General features: G+C 39.5%; 1 protein-coding gene across 7 annotated transcripts in view; it reads left to right on the top strand.

The window, feature by feature from the left end:
• Positions 1–23,537, top strand: part of RALYL (RALY RNA binding protein like) — a 581,991-nt gene that overhangs the window by 53,467 nt on the left and 504,987 nt on the right. The window lies entirely within an intron of this gene.

The raw sequence follows: 23,537 nt of genomic DNA, 5'->3' as shown, positions 1-23,537 counted from the left end.
CTCCTCATTGGTCATTTTGGTCAGGTGCCGGCGAGGTTACCTTTAGCTTCTTAACCCTTTACAGGTGAGAGGAGTTTTCCTCTGGCCAGGAGGGATTTTAAAGGGGTTTACCCTTCCCTTTATATTTATGACAGTGGCATTATGATATTTTTGTCTTATCTATCCCTTTCCTAATGGGACTTAACATTTTGTTAGCTTTTTTGACTGCAGCTGTGCATTGAACAGATGTTTTCAGAGAACTATCCCCAGTGACTCCAAGATCTTTCTTGAGTGGTAACAGCTAATATAGAACACATCATTTTGTATGTATAATTGGGATTATGTTTTTCACTGTTCATTACTTTGCATTTATCGACATTGAATTTCATCTGCCATTTTGTTGGCCAGTCATTCACTTTTGTGAAATCCTTTTGTAGCTCTTTGTAGTCAGCTTTAGACTTAACTTGAGTAATTTTGTATCCTCTACAAACTTTGCCACCTTACTGTTTGCCCCCCTTTCCAGATCATTTTTGAATATGTTGAACATCACTGGTCCCAGTACAGATCCCTGGGGGACCCCTCTGTTTACCTCTTTCCATTGTGAAAACTGACCATTTATTCCTATCCTTTGTTTCCTGTCTTTTAACCAGTTACTGATCCATGAGGGGACCTCCCCTCTTATGCCATGACTGCTTATTTTGCTTAAGAGCCTTTTGGTGAGAGACCTCGTCAAAGGCTTTCTGAAAGTCCAGGTGTGCTATATCCACTGGATCACTCTTGTCCACATGCTTGGTGACTCCCTCAAAGAATTCTAATAGATTTGTGAAGCATGATTTCCCTTTACAGTTGACTCTTCCCCAACAAATTATGTTCATCCATGTGTCTGATGATTCTGTTCTTTACTGTAGTTTCGACCAATTTGCCTGGTACTGAAGTTAGACTTACCACCTGTAATTGTCAGGATCGCCTATGGGACCTATTTTAAAAATTGGCATTACATTGGCTATCTGCTGGTTATCTGGTACACAGGCTGATTTATGTGATAGGCTATACACCAAAGCATAGGTGCTGGAACTAGGGGTGCTGGTGCACCCCCTGACTTGAAGTAGTAATAAAAATCCAAATACAGGGTTCCTGCCTTCATCACCCTCATTAGTACAGTGGTGTTGAAACAATTTTTCTAAAGTTAGTAGCTCTACAATTTCATATTTGAGTTCCTTCAAAATTATTGGGTGAATATCATCTAGTCCTGGTGATTTATTACTGTTTGTTCCAATCTGTATCCACTTGTTCCAATTCCACCTCTATTGTGGACAGTTCCTCAGATTTGTCACTTAAAAAGAATGGTTTGGATGTGGGACTCTCCCTCACATCCTCTGTGGTAAAGACCAATTCAAAGAATTCACTTAGCTTCTCCACAATGGACTTGTCTTACCTGAGTGCTCCTTTAGCACCTTGATTGTTCCATGGCCCCACTGATTATTTGGCAGGCTTCCTGCTTCTGATGTACTTTAAAAAAAATTGCTGCTGTTTTTTGTGGTTTTGGCCGGTTGCTCTTTTTTGGCCTGCTTAACTATACTCTGACACTTGTTCTTATCTATTGTATCTACACTTAATTGCTACACTTGTCTTTATTCCTGTGTGTTGACTATCAGGTTTCCTCGATGCTCTGCTTGTTATAAGGAAGATTCATATACAGTTAGGTGATACTACAGCTATCTAATAGGGTCATAGTCTAATCTGTAAAAAGAAAAGGAGTACCTGTGGCACCTTAGAGACTAACCAATTTAAATAAATTGGTTAGTCTCTAAGGTGCCGCAGGTACTCCTTTTCTTTTTGCGAATACAGACTAACACGGCTGCTACTCTGAAACCAGTCTAATCTGTAATGAGCAAAACCCTTTTGTTGGGATATTTCATTGTGGAACATTTTGCCCCTGTAACCTTGGATTTTAGACTTCCCAATTGCAAACAGGAACTTTCGGATTCATTTTTAAATGAATCACAATGAAACAACTTATCAATGACAAATTGAGGAGGATCCCATCCCGGCTTGTATCCTGGCAGTTTTATGAGTGAGCCTCTGGAAGACGATATCTGTGTAGGTTTGTTTAGAAAAGTTGTGGGACTATATTACATAGAATTACATGGGGATTAGATTTTCTTTTCTTGTGGATTGTGCAACTCTCTGTTCTATGTTGAGTGTTGCCATTTTTTAAAAAGTTAATTAAATGGTTTTGAAACGTTGAGACAATTGTTTTCTGCTTACAGTTGATATTGTATTGTGTTCTCTGAACCAGTATATGCCTTTGCCACCTTCAGCTATAAAATATCGTTTCAAGCGGAAACTTGTCAAACAAGGTCACTGTGGCTTTATTTTCTTTTGAAGGTTTTGTTCTGAGCTAATTTAGTGCTTGTGAAAAGTCAGAGTGACGACAACACTGAAAACTGAAGTCTTCTTTTACCTACAGAAAAACCGCAGTACATGCAGTGCTACTGCAGCCTTCTCTATATTGCCCTGATAACCTGTCATCCGGCTATACCAAAAGGAGAACGGGAGACACTTGATATGGTTTTAATCAGCCGCAACTTTATTATTAGATGTTTGGGACTACCTGGCAGATAAAATACAGTGCAGGTAACTCCATGATTATTCAATATCTACTGGGGGGAAGGGGGGCTTCTACTAGCCCCCCTCCCCCCTTTTTTTTCCATCCAGGTCGCCAGCCAACCCATTCCAGGGACCTTAATATCCCCTTCTCGAATGAGGGTTAAGGTGGGACTATAAGGAAGGAAGCTTGGATCCCTGTTGTGCCAGTCATACGAGCCCTGAACCTCACTCCCTTCTCCCCACCCCCCGCTATTTTAAAAAACACCTCCATGTTAAGTACTTTACCAAGCCATTCATCTGGAAACTGACTGTGGAGTACCTGCACTGACATCCGCCATGAGGAAGGACTAGCAATTAGCTTGGCTGCCTGCCCAAAAGCTCAGTTGGGTTCCCAGACATCTCCTAACATCCCCTTTTTATATCTGCCAATAATGTACCTGTGCCCAAGTCTGACAGGTAAACCCCATCTTCCCAAAATAACGCTGGTACCCCTTATGCTATGCCAGGATATGAAATTACTGCCCTTCCTATGGCCCCCAGGAATTTGGCCACCTCCCTGTTCACATACCTTCTTGCTTTGTCCACCCAGGGGGCTTCACATTTCCCTGCCAGACCCCATGTCCAACCACACAATTTTTACTCCTGGAAAAATTTCCAGGATCTGTCTCAAGTCCATCTTCACTCCAAGCAGTAAGTCTACCCATTTACACATTCCCAAATCATTGGGGAAAATGTGTACCACAATTATATCTGGTGGGGGCTGATGCCCCTCACCCCCAGAGTACAGTAATGGCATCAGCTGGTGCTATAACACGCCATTCCCTCTATGCCAATTGAGGATTGCTTCATCACCGAACCCCAGTTGTGAACCCTTGGGCAACTGGGAAGCCCACGTAGGTGCCCAATAAACAACACTATGCCCACAGATCCACACCACCATCTACATGGCTAGTCTGTCGACATCTAGAATAAAAATACAACAAATTAATGTTCACTCACCAGCTGGGGTCTCACATATGTTCTGTATACTTCTGAATGACAACTCCTGATTGCCTGAATTGCCTCTGCCCCAATGCCCAGCAGTGCTGCTGCTGTAGCTACCCCGATCCTGAATGCGTGGGAATCAAATTCCAGGCCTGGCAGCCCCAACCTCATCAGTCCTCATCTCAACATCATAACGAACTGGCATGTTGTGAGAGGACATCCATCACTGTTTATAAAGAGGGGCCCATCCTTCCCCAGTTGTATTGACATGTATGCCCTCAAAGCCTCCACGGGGCAGACCCCAGACTCACCACTGTCCCATGGGATAATGGATTCACCCAGCCTCCTGGATCAGTCTTTGACCTTCACAAGTTTCGTATCGCTGCTTGCCCCTGCCAGTGTAAATCCCACAGTTCCAAAGCTCTTCCTGTAGATTCCCTACAGGACCCAGGTACCAGCTCAATGATCCTCACTGTCCTGCATCCCTGTGGTGCCATGCAGACTCATGTGCTGGAGTCCTCTGATCCCTCCTGCTGTGCTGCGGGGAAAGGGCTTCTCCCACCGCTGGCCTGTCTTTTTTTCAACTCCCCAGCCCTTCCAGTCCCTGGGGGATGAGTCAGCATCACCATGCTGACCCATTCCCCTTTTGCAGCAGCTTCTGAGCCCTTCCTCCCACCCATAAACCACTATTCCCCTTCCCCCAGCTAGCTGGACAACTTGCCTCCCCCACCCCCATCAAAGGCGTGGTCATTTTGGGGATAGCACTTTTAGTTTAGTTCACAATACCAGTAAATCCTTGATTTTTTTCCTACTGAGTCTACCAGCAAAGATGTCAATTGTGTTGTGTGTTCCTCTGATACAGACAGATACCATTGTCTCAGACATACAGGAAGAAAGACTAGATGCAAAGGATGTGGTTTAATTAGGCCACAACTTTATTAATTTATCTGGGAACTAACCAGCAATAAGTCTTACAGTGCAGGTCAGCATTCCTTTCTTAATTGTTTCCATCTGGTGGAGGGCTGCTGTCAGTCTCCTGCCCCTCCACACCTGGTCCCTCAGCCAGCTTCTGGGACTCCACCTCTGTCCCCTCATATGAAGTTAGAGGGGCTTGGGAAAGGGGGTTTTCTCCTCACTGTACCAGATATTAGTAACCCTAGACCTGATCCTCAACTTCTTCAGGGGATGCCTTCCTCTGAGTCCAGTTCCAACTCTGGTTTATCAGGGAACCACACATCCCTATGAAAGGAGTACGTGCACTGGATATCTGCAATCAGTTGACTATCAACAGCTTGACTGGTACCTCTTGATTCTACCTAGCTGGGTCCTAGCTGGAGCTGCTGTGGGGGGAAATGGGTGTGTCTGTGGGGGGGGAGGGGGAGTGGTTGTATCCTGCCCAGGCCAATCTGGCAGTGAGGTTGCAGGGATTATATTAGCAACTGAAAGGACACTGCTAGCACTTTACATAGGTAATTGAACAGACTGATGATAAAAGCTCTCAATCAGGAGACACTGACCACACCTAAAGGGATTTAATTCAAATGTTATTGTCTAATCAAAGAAGGAATCTCCTCACTAATTTTGTAAATGTGGTGGGGAAAACTCCAAAATTTTAGTGGGGAGACTTTATTTGAAAATTAGTGGTGAGGGGATGCACAGTGTAGTGTGCAAAGTCAGCCCTTCATTGCACCAGATTCACCAATACGCTATAAATATTCAGAGCAAGGAAAATCATAGTAAGGGTGAAATTCCGCCCTTAGCTCATTTCCCATTGCTTCTATGGGTTTGTCATCACAACCTTTGCTTTATTTTAATATAAGGGGATTTGTGTTAATTATATTAACTGTTTTTTTCTAGAGCAGTATAGGAGTGGAGGATATGATCTAAAAATAGCATATTGGTATCATTTAGCTGGCTCATTAGTAGAAATAATTGCTAATGTTAGGTGTGTTTGACAGAGAGCTTGCAGCAGAACTCTTATGTGAGTTGTCAAACTAGATATATATTCATTACAATGTGTCAAATGATTACTTTAGGAAAAGAAAAAGCTGGGAATTTTTAAAAAATCATTTGTAAGCAGTAAAACTGTCAAACGGGGATAACTGCAAAACTATTTAAAATGAACGTAAGTGTAAAGTGGTAAGATACTGTTTTTGTTAATGATTTTCTGTAAAAAATAGAGGGTATTTTTAATTCTCTGCAATGTACTTACACTAAAGATATTCTTTTTCACTAATGCCATCTGTAATTATTACAAATTCTGGGTAACTTGGCTCTCATGATGGATAGGATAAGAAAAACAAGGAAAGGATAATTGCAAAGGTAGATTAAATATATATTTATAATTATTATACCCTGATTTAGGTGTAAGTATCCAGAGCGTCTACCAAGGAAACCCTTCTTTTCATACTTGGACTGCCCCTCTAGTCCCCCTTTTAAACCAGACTACTTGGCAGATGGGTTGGGGGAAGCAGAGGATATCATGAAAGGAAGACTTCAGAGAGGAAGGATAGTCTGGTGGCTAACACGTAGGATGGGGATTGCCTGAGACACAGATTTATCCAGTCCCTATCCACTGTCCTGCACTCAGGGCTGTGGCATAAATGCCACAATCTAGCTAGGAGGACAAAGCCAGAAGTGTGGAGTGAAGCATATTTATTGTTTCACGCAGAGCATCACAAAGGCTTGTGCCATCCCTGCTTGCAAACTTTCACAACAGAGTCAGAACATTGCATGGGTATGGAGTTAAGACGGAACAAATGGTTGGTGAAGGGTCACAAAACAATGGAATTTCTATTCATTTGTCTGATGGACAAGTGTGGGGCATGATAGTTACTTCCTGACCTTGCAGATATACCTGTTAATTTTCAAACACAGTTTAGAGTTTGTCTGCATGGCCCCAGAGTGTGGATTGCAACATGTGCCAAAATGCGGCGCTGGAACTATCCTGTGTGAACACTGTTTACACAAACTAGATACCTTGTAGTTTGTGCCATCGGAGTCCACACAGGGAAGTTACCGCACAGCATTTTATTGCACACTGCAGTTCATACCTCTGGAGTCTGCCCTGCACTGCCACGTAGGCATAGCCATACACTGAATACTATGCAAGCAATTCCAGTTATCACCTTTTGGATATGGAAAAGTAAGCACTTGAAGACACATTTTTGAAAATGATTATTCTCACTAATCCTTCCTTACACCTTTTAGCATTTCAGTTGATTTATAATCTTTAACTGAAGACCTGTAAAGTCCAAAGTCATTCTATATTGACACATCTGTAAGTTTGGGGAGAAAATAATTTCTGGGAAAAACGGAACAATACAATGGCTTTATATTATATGTTGTCAGTATAATGGTCATCTTTCAGTTGAGTTCAGTCTGTAAGATCTTCAAACATCTATTGATGCTTTTGATAAGCGAGCAAAGGAAAAAGCATTTTATACTGAACAATCTTACTCTTAACAAAAATGACAAGAGCCAGGAACTTTACTGCAAGTCTGTATATACTTAACCTTTTTGCTGTTAGTCTACCCTCTATGATCCACTAATAGTTTCTGTGATCCACTAATAGTCTCTTAAATCAGTGACACATTTGGACATACTAGGTACATTAAGTTAACAGAGTGGGTTTGTTATGTGGCTGTGTCCTGGAGTGTTCAACAGCCACCAAACTCTTAATGCTGTCCAAAAAAAGAGTGCAACTTTTTTATACAGGCATTAGCACAGGGCTTTAGAAGACTTTAACAGAACATCCTCCTTTGTTTTTGTTTTTGTTTTGTTTTGTTTGTTTTGTAATATAATTTACTCTGAATTTACTCGTACAAGTGTGACCTTTAGAGTCAAGATCTACATTGCCATTTTGATAACCTACTCAAGGACCAATTTTGTAATCCTAACACATGGTGAGCTTTCATACTGGGAGCTGTTCCTTCACAAAAACTGCAGGACTGTGCCCAAAATATTGTCTTATATTTAAATGCGTAGGGTCAGATTATTCTTACACCAACTTTACCCTGGTGGAAGTGAATCTCCACTGACTTAATTGGCATCACTACTGATTTACATTGGTGTAAATGAGAGGAGATTCAGACTCAGCTTTAAGCATTTCTTTTAACATTTGTACATGTCAAAGTAGTTGTCAAAGGAATCTGCATTAAAGCTGTTATTGTCTATGGCATAATGATACTTTTTTTTACTTTGCATTTATAATATAGACGTCCTCATTTTGTAAAGCTTCATCAAATTACATGTGGTTTATCTGTCTGATTAAACAATATCTAATTTTTCTGTTTCCTGCTGGATATTTTCAATATGTACCACATACAAAGTTTCCACTGACATTTATTTTATTGATGAAGATGCAGCAGCATTCCCTTATTAAACTAGAATTTATGTACAACAATTAAAAGAAGTACTTTGAGGGCTATTTTAAAATAGATATAAAAATGTATTGTGTTGATTAAAGATTAAGTAATTTAATTAATGGAAACTGCAAAATAGTGTGTGTATTATAGGTTGTGCAAGTACTGATGACAATAGTTAAGGTTGCCCCACGCTTCCATTATAAGGCTCTCTTTCAGTTGCATATAACTTTACCAGATGTAAACCACTGCTGCTGAAATTTTGCAGGCCAGTTGTCTGCCACAGGATGATTTTTTTTTTCTTTTGAAAGATTTGGTTGAAAATGTTCAGCCATTTTGTAAGCTGAGGTAGCTACTCTAGAAGCTGGTCCAAAGAAGACAGTAGCCTTCTATTGCTACCAGTTACTCCCTTAGCTCAAATGGTAGAGAGCGTTGCGCTGAGGACCTATAGATCCCAGCCATACTTGATCCATGTTGGGAGTCAATGGGGTCCCACAGGATTAAATCTTTTTTTTTTTTTCAATTTTTTTTTTTAAACTTAGTTGTGAGGGGATGTCATTTCTTATGTTAAAAGAATGTTAAGGCTGAAAAGCCAGTCACTCAAAAGTCGTCATGAAATGTGTGAACCGAGGTTGCCTGTGCAACTTTAATTCATGCACCGCCCACATTTTAATGGATTACGCATTATGATGCAGTCTTTAATAAATGCTGACATGCTGACTTTTTTTTTTTTCAAAGTACACCGTTAGCATTCATCCCTGGCCCTGGCATGGGGAGTTCTGGGGTTAGAGGAGAAGGCTCCTTGTGTCCTTTCCCTTTCACACCACCCACTTTAGACTAGGGACAGACTAGCCCTTTGCTTGTAGAGTACATAAGACTTTACACTGGATTTTATGAAGTTGATTTTCGTGTAAGCAGTCAGGAAGGCTAGACATCACTCAAACCTGTTTGAAGCTACAATTATATGCTTACCTTGTTGCTTAATGAGTTTTGATAAATGTTGTTGATTGAGTACAATATTGTTTGTCATTATTTGGCATGGGAAACTTTTTTTAAAAATATCTGTTACTTTCCTCTGCTTCTCAGTAGCAGGGAAATGCTGTAGGTGATCCTGTTTGTGTTTTATTTTACAAAGATATTAAAGGGCATTATTTCGAACAAAGGAGAGTTAAACATTATTGTATGCCATCTTAATGTAATACTGTAGAAATGATTAATATTTCATTAACCTAATCGAAGTCACGGAACTACAGAAAGGACTGGTGTGATGGCATGTTATTCTGTATCATGAATTCTGTGCTCTACAGTTTCTTATACTGTCTTTATCCTGGTAACATCTGAGTACCTTCCAGCAATACGCTGAGCAACATGCCTAACATCGGTCATATGTGGTTTGTTCTCTCTCTGTGTGTGCGCGTGCACATGCGTGTGTACAATGGAGTGTTTTCTTTTGGTAGGACTATTTTGGTTAGTTTTTAAAGTATACATTGCTATGTGTTTATGTAAGAGAAGGCTAGGTTGAAGAAGTGCATCTTGAACTTGGAGAAGAAAGTGGTGAGGTTTGTGATGGCCCTTAGTTCCTGCAGGAGTTCATTCCACACTCTTGGGCTGACCCTTGAGAAAATTTGACTCCTGAACAGGTAAACGTTGTGAAGTACCTGGTGATGTCCTGCCAGTCAGTGCTTGTGACTAGAATATTTCCACACCTTTTTGCTAGAAGAGATGTACTGTCATGCAATGGAGTATCTAATTGACAGTTCCATTACACTCTGATGGGAAGGGCATTGAAAATGAAAATGTGAACAACTTCTGTGCCAGGTACTGGGACCAACACGTTCCTAGCCAGGGAATCTCTGGTGCAGCTGATTTTTATGTGCCATCTGTGATTAGCATTCTGTTTTTTTTTTCTGAGCTCTAATTTTTAAAACTGATGGTAAAATCCTGGCCCTTTGAACTCACTGCCAAAACTCCCCTTGATGTCAGTGGGACTAGAATTTCATCCTAGGTTTTCAGCTATGTTCTGAATAAAATATAGAGCTCCCACAAACATGATCCCTACAAATTAAATAATATATGTTTGCACAATGTCTAGCAGAATAAGATCCTGATTGAGCCCCAATGTAATATTGAAACCTATAGTGTACTTAGAGCTCTACATCACATATACAGTATCCTGTCTGGACTGCTTCAGGCTGAAGAACGCACTGTGTACTGTATCTGGGTCTAATAGGTATTTGAAAAAAGACATTTAAGAGATGTGGATTGAGAACACAAGTTTGTTCAGTAAGTTGCATCTGAGATAGACATTTGTTTTCTTTTTCTAATTCCTTAATGCAGCAAGGATTGGTTGAAAAAAGCATGTTGGCAGTTCTTAAGATGAGACCTTTTCAGATGACACAATTGTCCAAAAAGAAAAGGAGTACTTGTGGCACCTTAGAGACTAACCAATTTATTTGAGCATAAGCTTTCGTGAGCTACAGCTCACTTCATTGATTCCCTGGCTAGGAACGTGTTGGTCCCAGTACCTGGCACAGAAGTTGTTCACATTTTCATTTTCAATGCCCTTCCCATCAGAGTGTAATGGAACTGTCAATTAGATACTCCATTGCATGACAGTACATCTCTTCTAGCAAAAAGGTGTGGAAATATTCTAGTCACAAGCACTGACTGGCAGGACATCACCAGGTACTTCACAACGTTTACCTGTTCAGGAGTCAAATTTTCTCAAGGGTCAGCCCAAGAGTGTGGAATGAACTCCTCTTAGTTAGTCTCTAAGGTGCCACAAGTACTCCTTTTCTTTTTGCGAATACAGACTAACACGGCTGTTACTCTGAAACAATTATCCAAGCAAGCAACATTTTAGATTTAGCAACTGCTTTAGCCAGAAACATTTTTTGTCTTATTTTTGTGAATTAGTATTAGTATTCAAACTTGAATAATCTCATCAATGTCTTGGTAAATGCTAACATTCCAAGATCAACATCTCATGATACCTCTATTACTTATATTTAAAATAATCAAAATGTGTGGCTTCGCTAGCAGGATTGTATAAAACATGGGGCATAGACGCTGTATTTTTTTATCTTGTGGGTAAATGAGATATGAAGAAATCTACATAATATCGATAAATCTGTGGCCATGCTTCCTGTTTGTTGCATGCTGTGAGAGTGGTGTGAGCTACTGTTAAAATGCTCTGGCGAGAGTTAGCCAACTATAATACTTGCTTATCGCATGAAATTGTCATTGGTAACTTATGTCCTCTACCTTTTTTGTGGTACAAATTCTTAAAAAACCTAGAACTACCTAACTGTTTGAATTGAAAACCCCAAGCCCTGTGAAACCCACCTGGCTTTGGGTTTCACTGAAATTTTCCAGCTATGTTTGTATGATGCAAACCCATGGAGAGTCAAAGAGAATGAAATGCTTGCTGTGAAGAGACACCAATGAGATTCACAAAGCTCTTTGAAATCTGAAAATTAATGTAGACTTACCAATGTCAATATTGATTTTTAAATCTCCAAGTGTTAGTATTAGCACAAACACAAGAAAGTTTCAAATATGACGGTAAAAGCCAGTGAGATTATGCTGCAAGAGGACCAGAAGGGGCTGCAGAACATTGGTAGAGTGGACTCCTGAGGGGTTTGAGGCCATCTGCCAGCATCCTGCTGCCCCCTCCCTTTCACCCCCTATTCCAAAAAGCTCACACCTGAAATTATGCTGACATAGACTGGAGGTTCAACAGGAATGGAGATCTTCTCTTCAACCAGCAAATCTGGGAGAAGGAGCGGGAAAGATGAGGAGAGACAGACACACAAAGCGAAGATGCCTCTGCTGACAACAGTGAGAGTTTGCTGACTCCACTCAAATATGTAATTACAGGCACCCACACGGCTAAATGTAGGAATAATAGCATATTAGTTTAAGTAATGGAAATATGGGATGGGCTCAGGAATGATTGTATCTTTTTCTCCTGCATAGGATACTTCGTCTATGTTGAAGTTTTGGGAAATAAACCAGTTCAGCGTAATTCTTATGTATATAATTTTTTTAAAAGATTAACCAAGTAGCTATAAAACCAAATGTGTTTAAGTGCAATGTCACTGGCTAGGTTAACTTATAGTATTCCTACCTTAATTTACAAAGGTATAATGCAGTGGTCAAATTGAGGTTACAACTGAAATATAATCAATAAGTCAATGGTTCAGTTTATTTAGCTTTCCCATTAGCAATTAATTATGATGAGTAAGTTAAGAAAAACAGGTTTTAAGATCTTACAGGAAGGTGAGTGGGGGAATCCATTGCATTTTTAATTTAAGCCATTTAGTTAAGCATTTAGCAAAGGCAGAGGCTCCAACATGCCTTAATTTTAAGTAAGTGAAGCTCTCAAAATAATTTCTTGGTAGATTGCTTTTTTTTGGGGGGGGGGAAGCTACTTTTTCTCCCAGTCTGCAAAGAATACATTAAGCTTGGTTTGTTTAAATGTATTTCCCTCCCCACTCTAACACAGTGCCTGCATCTTTCTGGCAGGTTAGCACAGATGCAGAATAATCTATGGAAGAATTTTTGCAGCTTTCTGAAGTCTTCAGTTCACATGATTGGTCTTAACTTGGATTTAAACTGCTATTTACTGGCATCTTTGTTGATAAGATGTAATTTAATTTCACAGGTGAGAAAGACAGGTGGTCTTTTTAACTCTTCGTTGTTCAGGCTTGGCTCAGCCAGTGGTCAGAATCTTTTGCCTCTCTTCCTTTGGAGGGCCAGTCCAAGGAGGAAAAGAGCAGGATACAACTTCAAATGTTGTGCTGATCTGAGAGGGGGGGGCCCCCCTTTACTCCACATGGTTGGCATCTTTTGTAGGGATCAGTGACTCTTCTACTTCACCTCAGGAGATGTTCGTGTCCAATTAGGGGTTCCTGCATGTTGGCTGTAACTCATTGTGGAGTAGTGACCTGGAACCTTGATCCTGGAGTCACATAGTCACAGGTGAAAGAGAAACCAAGTCATTGCTAACTGAAAATAGATGTCTCTCAACAACAGGATGCAAGAAGGTGCCACGTGATAAGGATCTGGTAGGCAAACTTCCAGTTAGGCCCCAGACATAAGTGTCATGATTGTTGAAATATAATTCATGGCTAGTCAGCATTATGCACCAGCTCATTTCCACACATTCTCTTGACAATAAGTTAATTATGACACTGGAAAAGTAGTTTAAGAAGGTAAAGGCAGGGTGTAGGGCAAGTGAGTGACCTTATCCTTTATAGCCTTTTTGCCTATGTACCAGAAAGCTGCTTGAAGAATCTCTCAGCAACACTAACTTAAACATTTTTCCAACCAGTGTTACTCAGGCCTGAATCCAAATGTGGCCTATGTTCTTTTCATAAAGCAACCCTCTCCAAACAGTGTCTAGTATTGAATTGTTGCAGCTGCTATTAGGCAACATGTTAGAATTAGAGGGTTGTGTTTCTTCAGAAAAGGAGCAAATGCAGGGCATGGCTGCCCAAACTAAGAAACACCCTAGGGATCTAAAATCAATTAAATCTAAATTGGTCAATCTGGAAGGCAGATCACACAGAAACAATCTTATAATCGTAGGAGTCCCTGAGGGGACAGAGCAAGAAAATTATGTAGAATTTATCCCCAGACTTTTAATAGAAATACTCGATCTGCCTGAGGACCGTGTATTTGATATTGAAAGAGCCACAGGTCCCTGACTCCAATGCTTGCCCCCTGAGCTAAATCCAGATCCTCAATAATCAAATTTCTCAAGTTTGTAGCTGAAGAAACAATTGTACAACAGGCAATGGGGGAAAAAGAGGTTCAGTAGGGCAATCTCCCAATTAAAGAGTCTTTTCATGACTTTGCAAAGGAGGTTATGAAGCAAAGGGTGGCTTTTGGCAGGGCCGGGGCACTGGCAAACCAAGGGAGCTCAAATATTACCTGCTGTTTCCTGCAATGCTTCATGTAATATCTGGAGAAGTAACCCATTCATTCCAAGAGCCATCAGAGGGCAAGAACATCATTAAACATTCTATAAAACTATTTTTGATGTGTGCTGTTCCTGATTACTTTGACCACTGGCATTTTGTTTGCCTTTAGCATGTGGATCCGGCTGGCCCTCATTACATTTGGTCCTCTGTCCATCTGGGTCTTGGCTATGTATAGTGAAGATGAAATCCATGAATATACTGGGCTGCTGTGTTCTCTACACAGAAGTCTGGAATGGCAGCAACAACAATATACCATGGATATGCATGGACAGTCTCACTACTGAATATTCAGTGCCATGCCCTTCCATGCTGACTTGCTGTGGCTTTTATTGCCTTATACACAGCCTGATACTGAGGGAGTAGAGGCACACAACTCCCACACCCAAACCCTGCACCAGTGAGCAACACAATTCCAATCTGAACCACTTCCTAGCCACTACTAGGTGGTTCTGTGCACAGGATGCTGACTTGACTTAAGATAGCCCTGCTGGCAATACTTTCCTGCTGCAGTAGGAACCAGCTCAGTAACATAAAGATGCACATACAGACTCCAGTCAGTAGTAGCAAGTCAACTGGGCATCCTTGGGAACCAAACAGAAGAGAATCCCTTCTGACGTAGACTGTGCCATACTATCATTGGTGGATGCCTATGGCACTGCCCTAGAGAAAGAAATAAGCTACCCATGATTGCTTTTGCAAACCTCATCATTTTGCTGTAGGGCCATAGTGTGACCATCAAACACGTTTAGCTCACAAATCGCATCTCTAGGGTGCTGCTATATGCCCATGTACTTACAGGGTGAGGTAATAGTTTTTGGATTAATTGTTAATTATTTGAAGGATGGGGGTGTGTGAAAATTACCCCACATGGGAACTCTGACAGGGACCTACATGCATAATCATAAAACACAAAGTTCCTACTCCGGAACGCTGTAAACCCATGCAACCTATACTATTTCAGAGACTGATGTAACCACCTGAAGGACTCTTGTTATAGCATGAAATATGAACTCAAACTTTGCACACCCCCTGTGTTGCGGATGTGTCTTCTACATTTAGCTGTTCTTTTCAACCCCAGTAATGGATGACATCAGTTCTGGCTGTTGCCAAGTACGTACATGTTAGTATATTGCTCTACTTATAACTTTATTTTGTGTTTTCCTTTGTTATGTTCTATTTGATTCCCTTTTGTCACCCACCCCATCATTCTTTCTCTCCCCTTCTTCCTCCTGACCTTCATAACTTAGAGTGCATTGGTCTTGCTGGCACTACGTGGTCCCAACAAGTGAGGTGAAAGTGCATCCCTGTCAGTGCCTCATCTTTCCCTTTCCACGTACTCCAGCTTCCTGGCGGTCTTGCCTCTGTTGTACTTTCTGCAAGGTAATCAAACTATCAGCATTAGACATCTGGGCGCCCCTGTCCCTGTGCCCCATTGGGTTTCCACAAGCACCAATGCCCTGAAACTTTCCTATCTATGTTTAAAACCCATCTTAAAATCTCTCCTCAGGCCCACGTCATCCAGGTATGCTTTTTTGATGAAAAAAGACTCCTTGAGTCTTGAAGTTATGACTAAAGCCTGGAGCATCTTTTAAAGGCTCCACAGTGGTCCGCTGTATTACTCAGTGTAAAACATGGTTCTAAAGCTCTTCCTTTGGATACATGCAGGTGCTGTGGTAAATATAAGAGCACATGCTTGCACATCCTTTTGGAATGTCCTCCAATTAAACATTTGTGGAAAGAAATTGACACTGGAATTAGAATGATTTGAGGCTTTTGCAATCAAACATTAGCATATTTTACACATGAATTTCAGCCTTCCATCAGCTCAGCCATCCTGGTCTCTGAGAGCAGCCATGATCATGAAACAAATGAATTTACAGAGGTGGAAAAGTAAATCAATGCACAGAATACAACAGTGGTATTCTCACCTAGTGGCCAAAGAAAGGGTCAAGTTCTGGATTGAGTACATGAGTTTTGAAGAAATGTGGGCTCCATTTTTAGAAACATCGACTAAGGAGCACCCAAAATCCAGTAGCCAAGCCAGACTTCCTTCCTCCATCCTCCTGGATTCTTTCCCTCCCTTCACTTGCCCGCTGCTTTCAAACTTCATTTCCCTGCCTTCTCCTTGTTGCCCCTTCATTAGTAATGAAGTATTGATGTATTGGATTTTATAGCTTTAATATTTAATATTTAAAAACTTGTTTTTTCCATAAGAATGTTAATTCTATGCTGTGTTTACAGATGGTAATTTAAATTTATAACTTCATTTTTTGGTTATTGTGATGTTTATAATAAAAAGTGGGGAAAAATACTTATTTAGCTGAGCATCTTTAGAATTAACTAACATGAAGAAAAGCACTAAGACTTGACCAAAATTAACTTATAACATTTCTACAGCTGAGACTTTCTAGCATCTGCTAGGAAAAGTTTGATTCTTATATCGCTTTGTATTATTTTTTGCCAGAGTACTGTTACCTGTTATTAGTTATTGCTTTGTTTCCTAGGAGGATTTTCTTTCCTGCCTTTAAATTTGTGAGTTGGGTTTCTCATTCATTGTCTAGTATTGCTTCTTGTTTTTCGTTCCTTCTGTTGAAGCAGCAGAAATACTGGCGGTATTCTCATTGGATTTTAACTCCCATTTAAAAAAAATAAATAATAGGCTGGATTCTCCCCAGTTACAGCTCACTGATCCTGTGGACCGGTCCACACAAAGGGACAGGATTGCAAAAAGAACCTGGCCCAATAACAGTATCTTGCATTTGCATACTGCTTTACAAACTGCTTGCAACCTAGAGAAGAATCATTTCATCAATCACAGTAGTGCAGCCAATGCTGCAATAGAATGCAGTACCCATAATGCACAGCAACACTTATAAACTCCCGAACAGTTGAGAATAGGTAGAGGAACAGAAGAAAAATATCATATCCAATTGAAACTGCAGTGAAAATTTATGTAGACACAATATCATTACTCCACTGGTAATTTGGAAGGGGAGTAGAGCTAATGCTTTGAAGGCTTTCTTTTCAATAGAGTTGCAGTGTTTGTTTTGGCTCATTTGTGGCTTAAAGATTGATTGTGTCCATACAAAGTTCTGCCTTCCAATCACATAAGTGCTCTATCATATTGATCCAGCAGCAGAGCTCCTGCTTGTCTACCCTAGAGTTAGCAGCAGCTGTGCATTCTGGTGACTTCAAAAGGCTTCCTGTGTTCTGGGGAACTATGGAAAATATGTGCCAAAGGATCATTAATGACTATGAAAATGTAGATATTTGCAAAATCACTCTGAGTGCCAAGGTATCAGTAATAGCGTGCTCAGGGCCTTGACTTGACATCTCATCTGAAAGATGCAACCCCTAGTAACAGTCCTCTGTGATAAGGACTGGTTGAAAAGCATGACACAAATTGAATTATCAGCTCCACTGCTTCAATACCTGGACTTTTTTCCTTAAAATGAATACTTTATCCTGCAAATATCACATAGCTCCTGATCCTGCAAGCTGCTGAGCATTGAGTAATTCCCAGGGAATTACAGACCAGTCAGCTTAACTCCTGTACCCGGAAAGATAATGGAACAAATAATTAAGCAATCCATTTGAAAAATTCTAGAAGATAATAAGGTGATAAGTAATAGCATAGATTTGTGAAGAATAAATCATGTCAAATCAACCTGATAGCTTTCTTTGACAGGGTAACAGGCCTTGTGGTTAGGGGGGAAGTGGTAGACATGGTATATCTTGACTTTAGTAAAGCTTTTGATACTGTCTCGCATGACCTTCTCATAAACAAACTAGGGAAATGCACCCTAGATGGAGTTACTATAAGGTGGCTGCATAACTGGTTGGAAAACCATTCCCAGAGAATGGTTATCAGTGGTTCACAGTCATGCTGGAAGGCCATAATGACTGGGGTCCCGCGGGGAACAGTTCTGGGTCCGGTTCTGTTCAATATCTTCATCAATGATTTAGATAATGGCATAGAGAAAATACTTATAAAGTCTGTGGACGATACCAAGCTGGGAGGGGTTGCAAGTGCTTTGGAGGATAGGATTAAAATTCAAACTGATCTGGACAAACTGGAGAAATAGTCTGAAGTAAATAGGATGGAATTCAATAAGGACAAATGCAAAGTACTCCACTTAGGAAGGAAAAACCAGTTGCACGTATACAAAATGGGAAATGACTGCCTAGGAAGGAGTACTGCGGAAAGGGATCTGGAGGGTCATAGTTGACCACAAGCTAAATATGAGTCAACAGTGTAGCACTGTTGCAAAAAAAGCTAACATCATTCTGGGATGTAGTAGGAGGAGTGTTATAAGCAAGACCCGAGATGTAATTCTTCTGCTCTACTCCGCGCTGATTAGGCCTCATCTGGAGCATTGTGTCCAGTTCTAAGTGCCACATTTCAGGAGAGATGTAGACAAACTGGAGAAAATCCAGAGAAGAGCAACAAAAATGATTAAAGGTCTAGAAAACATGACCTATGAGGGAAGATTTGAAAAACAATTGGGTTTGGTTAGTTTGGAAAAGAGAAGATTGAGAGGGGATATAACAGTTTTCAAGTACGTAAAAGTTTGTTACAAGGAGGAGGGAGCAAAATTATTTTTTCCTAGCCACTGAGGATAGGACAAGAAGCAGTGGGCTTAAATTCCAGCAAGGGAGGTTTAGGTTGGACATTAGGAAAAACTTCCTAACTGTCAGGGTGGTTAAGCACTGGAATAAATTGCCAAGGGAGGTTGTGGAATCTCTGTCATTGGCGATTTTAAAGAGCAGGTTAGACGAACACCTGTCAGGGATGGTCTAGATAATGCTTAGTCCTGCTACGAGTGCAAGGGTCTGAACTAGATTAATTCTCAAGGTCCCTTCCAGTATTTATTCCAGTGCTTAACCACCCTGAAAGGAAGTTTTTCCTAATGTCCTAGCTAAACCGCCCTCGCTGCAATTTAAGACAATTGCTTAGGATTATGGTTAGGAACTGCTGCTATTACTGATTTTTAGGAAGTCCTTTATTGTTACAGAATTTTTAATCTCTCTCACTGTGACACCATTTTCAAGGACAGTATCTCCTGTTCTGACACAATAGAGATAACGTAATTGATATGGGAAATAGTTTTTCTATTGCTTATTAAGACTAGAGCAGCAGCATTGACTATTTCTAGATTAAAAAGCTAATTAATTTGGTATTCATGAACTGATGGCCACTTTTTTTTAATGCCAAGACATTTTTAAATGCTTTAGTAGCATCAGCATTCTATACACTTAAAAAATCAACAGAAGTGTTTGCGGCTGGACAGATTGACAAAGCTATGGAATGCAGCAGTGTTGATCAATGCACATTAAGCTAAGGAGAAGTTTACTTATTTATTAAAAAGACATGCTGTGCTATGAAATCTTATTTAATTAGTCTCTGAATAAACATACTTTCTCTTGAGTTTCTGCCCTTTCCATATTACTATAGCCACATTAATTTAAATTCCTTTGTAATTATAAACCACATGTTGTCAATGACAAAGATCCAGGTCATTAAGTTTTAATTAATAGCAGAGACTGATTAGCAGTGGATGAACATCATCAAAGTGACTTTTTTAATCTATTTAATGTTACCAAACCATCTACTTATTTTTTTTAAGACAGCTATTTCTATTAGCAATACCTGTTCTTCACCAGTTTGCATCTTTATAACTTTATTTGAAAAAAAAATGGAGATGGTCAACTGTCTACTAATACATGTTTTTTGTTCACTTCCATACAGTTATTGATGATCCTTAACAAAGTAATTTAAACACATGACTGCAGTGGAGACACTTTTTGTTCTAATAAAGTCAAATTATATTCATTAAAAATTATGCTAAGGAGGGTATTATAGTCAAAACAAAAGACTTTTTTAATATACAATAAATTCTGACGCTGGTTTCACGCTGTTATTTCAAGGCTTTCTAGCTGCTGAAGCATTAACCAAATAAGCTCCCAATCCTGCAAAATTTTGTTCACATTTCTACAAAGATTTACACATGTGCTTAACTTTAAGTGCATTGACTTCACAGCCTCTGAGTAGTCCATTATAGTTTAAAGTTAAGCATATGAATAAATCTGTACAGGATTGTGTCTTAAAAGCTATATGGATCCAGTCCTACTTTTACTGATGTCAAAAAGTGATAGTATACATTAATTTAAATAATTAGACTCCCACCCAGGTGACACTTTGTGTGCCATTTGGAAAGTTTACAGAGATGCATTATTTACTGCAGCTTGTTAATTTCTGTGAGTTTGCATAGAAAGGCTTGATCAAACCTTTACCTAAGAACAAAGTGAGGCATATTGTTTATAATATGCTTATCTGAAATTAACTGTCATACATCACCGATCTGATTCTACAGGGAATTTCACCAGAGAAAATTATTTTCTATTATAAATCTGGTGTATAATTGTTAAAGTATATTTCTCTACATTTAGGTGTTAATAGCTGTTGCATACGGTCCTTGCTCTTACTCAGCACATTTGTGGAAGCTATTTACTGCAAAGTATATTAATAGGGAAGTAATATTATAATTTTATGGCTACATAAAGCAATAATAAAAATGTCACTGCTATTTTGTGCCTCTTCCTCTTTTCCAATTTTAGCTTGCTTCTGTGATGAGTATGGGGTAACCTGTTAAGTTTACAGCAAATCCAAATATAGGAAAACTGAATTTTATAGAATACTTGACTAATTTGGTTAGCAATTAACACTTTTTAGCTTCTAGAAGGATAGATCTGGTAACCCTGCATCCATCATACAATCCAGTGTATAAACGGGAAGAGAAAACTAACTATTATGCTAATGAACGTTTCCTTTGAAATAATTATATTACAATTCAGACCTAGAGCATGAATGGACCTTTCCTGTTATGAATGTGTTCCCTGCAACACAATGTATTATAGCCATTGCCAAAAATCTGAATTCCCATTTATGCTTATGGTTGAAAAATATTGTATTCGATTATTAGGAATTCACAATTTGGAGCTATTTGAGGTTTTGTAGAAATTGAAATGTACTCTGCAGGAAAAAAAAATACATTCTTTCTTGAGATTTATTCCTTGCCATTTAATTGAAGCTGTAAAGTGCCAAAGACATAATACCTCTAAGAACATTTGAAGGTTTAAGACACTTAGGGTACTGTGCTTACATTTTTATTACTTGCACACATGTCATTTTTTATCATTGACTGATTTTTTTAATGGTTCTTGGCCTTACCACTTTATCTCTCTGTGTTATACATGAATTAACATCAGATTTAGGGGCATTGTTGATCTTTATAAAGGGGGATATGATAATACAGTCTCAAATAAGTGGGAGTAATGAACTACAGTAACAAATATCAGATTTGTTTTTTTGCAATGGTAAAACTTTGCAGGACATGTATCTCACTTTGGAGCATGATATATATTTATATGTATTATAAAATATAAAATTTCTTTATTTAGTGAGACAATTTGCCACAAGATTTTTCACTGTGTTAAAGGTTACTCATTCACAGAAAGTCAAGCATTAAAGTAGAATATTTCTGTTTTGAATGAGACATTTTTTAAGCTCATAACATCATTCTCTGCAGTACTGGGGAAGTAGATGGTTTTAGAAGCTATAAACTCATTTCTTCTTATTATCATAATGTTGACCCTGGCATTTGGTAAAACAACCCTGCATTTAAAAATAACAAAAATGAACAAAATAAATGAACTGTTCAGATTAGGAAACATCTCTGAAGTGATATTGAGGGACCAGTTTTAAGAACTCTAATTTTCTTTTGTTTGCTATCCTATAAATTGAATCTTGAAGTATAGCACTGAAGGCATCTACTGAGAATTTCATATGCATTGCATTTGAAGAACACCAGCTAACACTCTTTACTTTATTACAGTTAGCAGAGATAGACACTGGACATTTTATGATGAAAGCAGACCATGGTGATGATATTATCAAACCAAATCATGGGTAAAATCTTTAGCCACAAGACTTCACATCCACCATTAAAAAGGCAAGAGAATAATAGTATAAGGAAAGCTCTCTGTAATTTCACACTTTAAAAATATTATTTTAAAATTAATCTAAGTACAGTAAGGTATTGCAGAAGCCTAAAAAACATGTTGGCTTTCATGACATCAACAGATTAAACTCCAGTTGCTCTGACTCCACTGGTATCTTTCTGATGTGGGAAAATGTAGAGGTCTGTGATCGAAAACACGCTTGTGTTCACACCCTATACATTGTGATAATTTCTGTGCAAAATATGTCTTTTGAGGTTATCATTTAAAAACTAATAGAACACGGATTGTCAGTATTCTTGTGTAATGTATGTACATAATGAGTATTAAGAGTTATGAACAAAACCTGAAATTATGACTACAATGTGTTTATCAGACAAGTCTGGGGAGTGGGTAAACTGGTTTCTCATCGACAAAGGGCAAGCTGATGCCTCTAACCAGGTGTTATCAAACTGGCAATTACTAGTCAAGTGGCAGGGCAGGAGCAGATGGATCTGCATTTTAGCAAACAACAACATGAAACGTCTTTCACCATGAGACTCCATGTCTCCTTCCGCACAGCTGGAATGAAGTTTACCGAGAGGTAACCTTCAAAAAATGCATTTCAAAGGGTGATTGGACTATAAAAACGAGGGGCAGAAACATTCCAGCTTCTCTCTCTGTGTGTTTCATCTAAGAAAACAAAGGACCCAGCCCTTTTATTTTGGGGAGAGATCCTGACCTGAGAATTTGGTCATCTATGTTGCTGGGAACATGGGGGTAAGGATTTTATCTTGAACCAAGTCTAGCTTGTTATAAGTTTTATCTACTAGAAAGCATTTTCTTTATTTCTTTTATAACCAGTTCTGTCTTTAATACCTTGTACTTTGTATCTATCTCTTTGTAATTAAATAAACTAGTTTTATTTTTAATTTAAATGAAGCCAGTGCCATGTTTTGAAAGAACTGTTCAGTAACTCCTGTTAAAGTAGTAAAATGTTGAATATTAACTCTTTTACAGGGCAATGGACCTTCAGTATCTGAACTGTCCAGGAGAGGGCTGAACAGTGCAGAACACACATTTTGTTTGTTTGTTTGTTTGTTTAGAAAATCTGGGACTGGGAGTGTGTTGTGGTCACCCTGCAAGTAGTAACCCAAGCTGGTGGAAATCAGAGCATGACTGGAGACAGGAGCAATCATTTGCTGACAGGCTGCTGGGGTCAGAGCTTCTGGACCAGGGCTGTAGCTATACACAGATGCTCAGGTGTAAACTGTATGCTTTTAGGCTATTTGTGAGAGGCTCAGATTGGGAGCTACAACAGCAAAAGCATTGTGAAGCACTCAGGGTTGTGGGGCAGGTGGTAACACACCCCCTCACTGGTCTGGTTTGCACCCCAGAACTTCACAAGGTGAAACAGCCATTAAAGAACTGTAAATTAAGATCTGTTTTGTATGGGGAGACATGAGAGGGGGCAAAGGGTGTTCCATAAGTTGCGTACTATTCAGAAGTTGTTTGCTTGCATGAATGGTCATGTTTTCTCAGGATTGGGTCCACAAGAGCGAAGTGAAGGATACAAAGTCAGGACAGCTGGAATTGAAACTCTGAGTGTTATACA

This window comes from Natator depressus, chromosome 2 (assembly GCF_965152275.1).
Source record: "Natator depressus isolate rNatDep1 chromosome 2, rNatDep2.hap1, whole genome shotgun sequence".
Lineage (NCBI taxonomy): Eukaryota > Metazoa > Chordata > Testudines > Cheloniidae > Natator > Natator depressus.
This window is presented reverse-complemented; position numbering and strand designations above follow the sequence as displayed.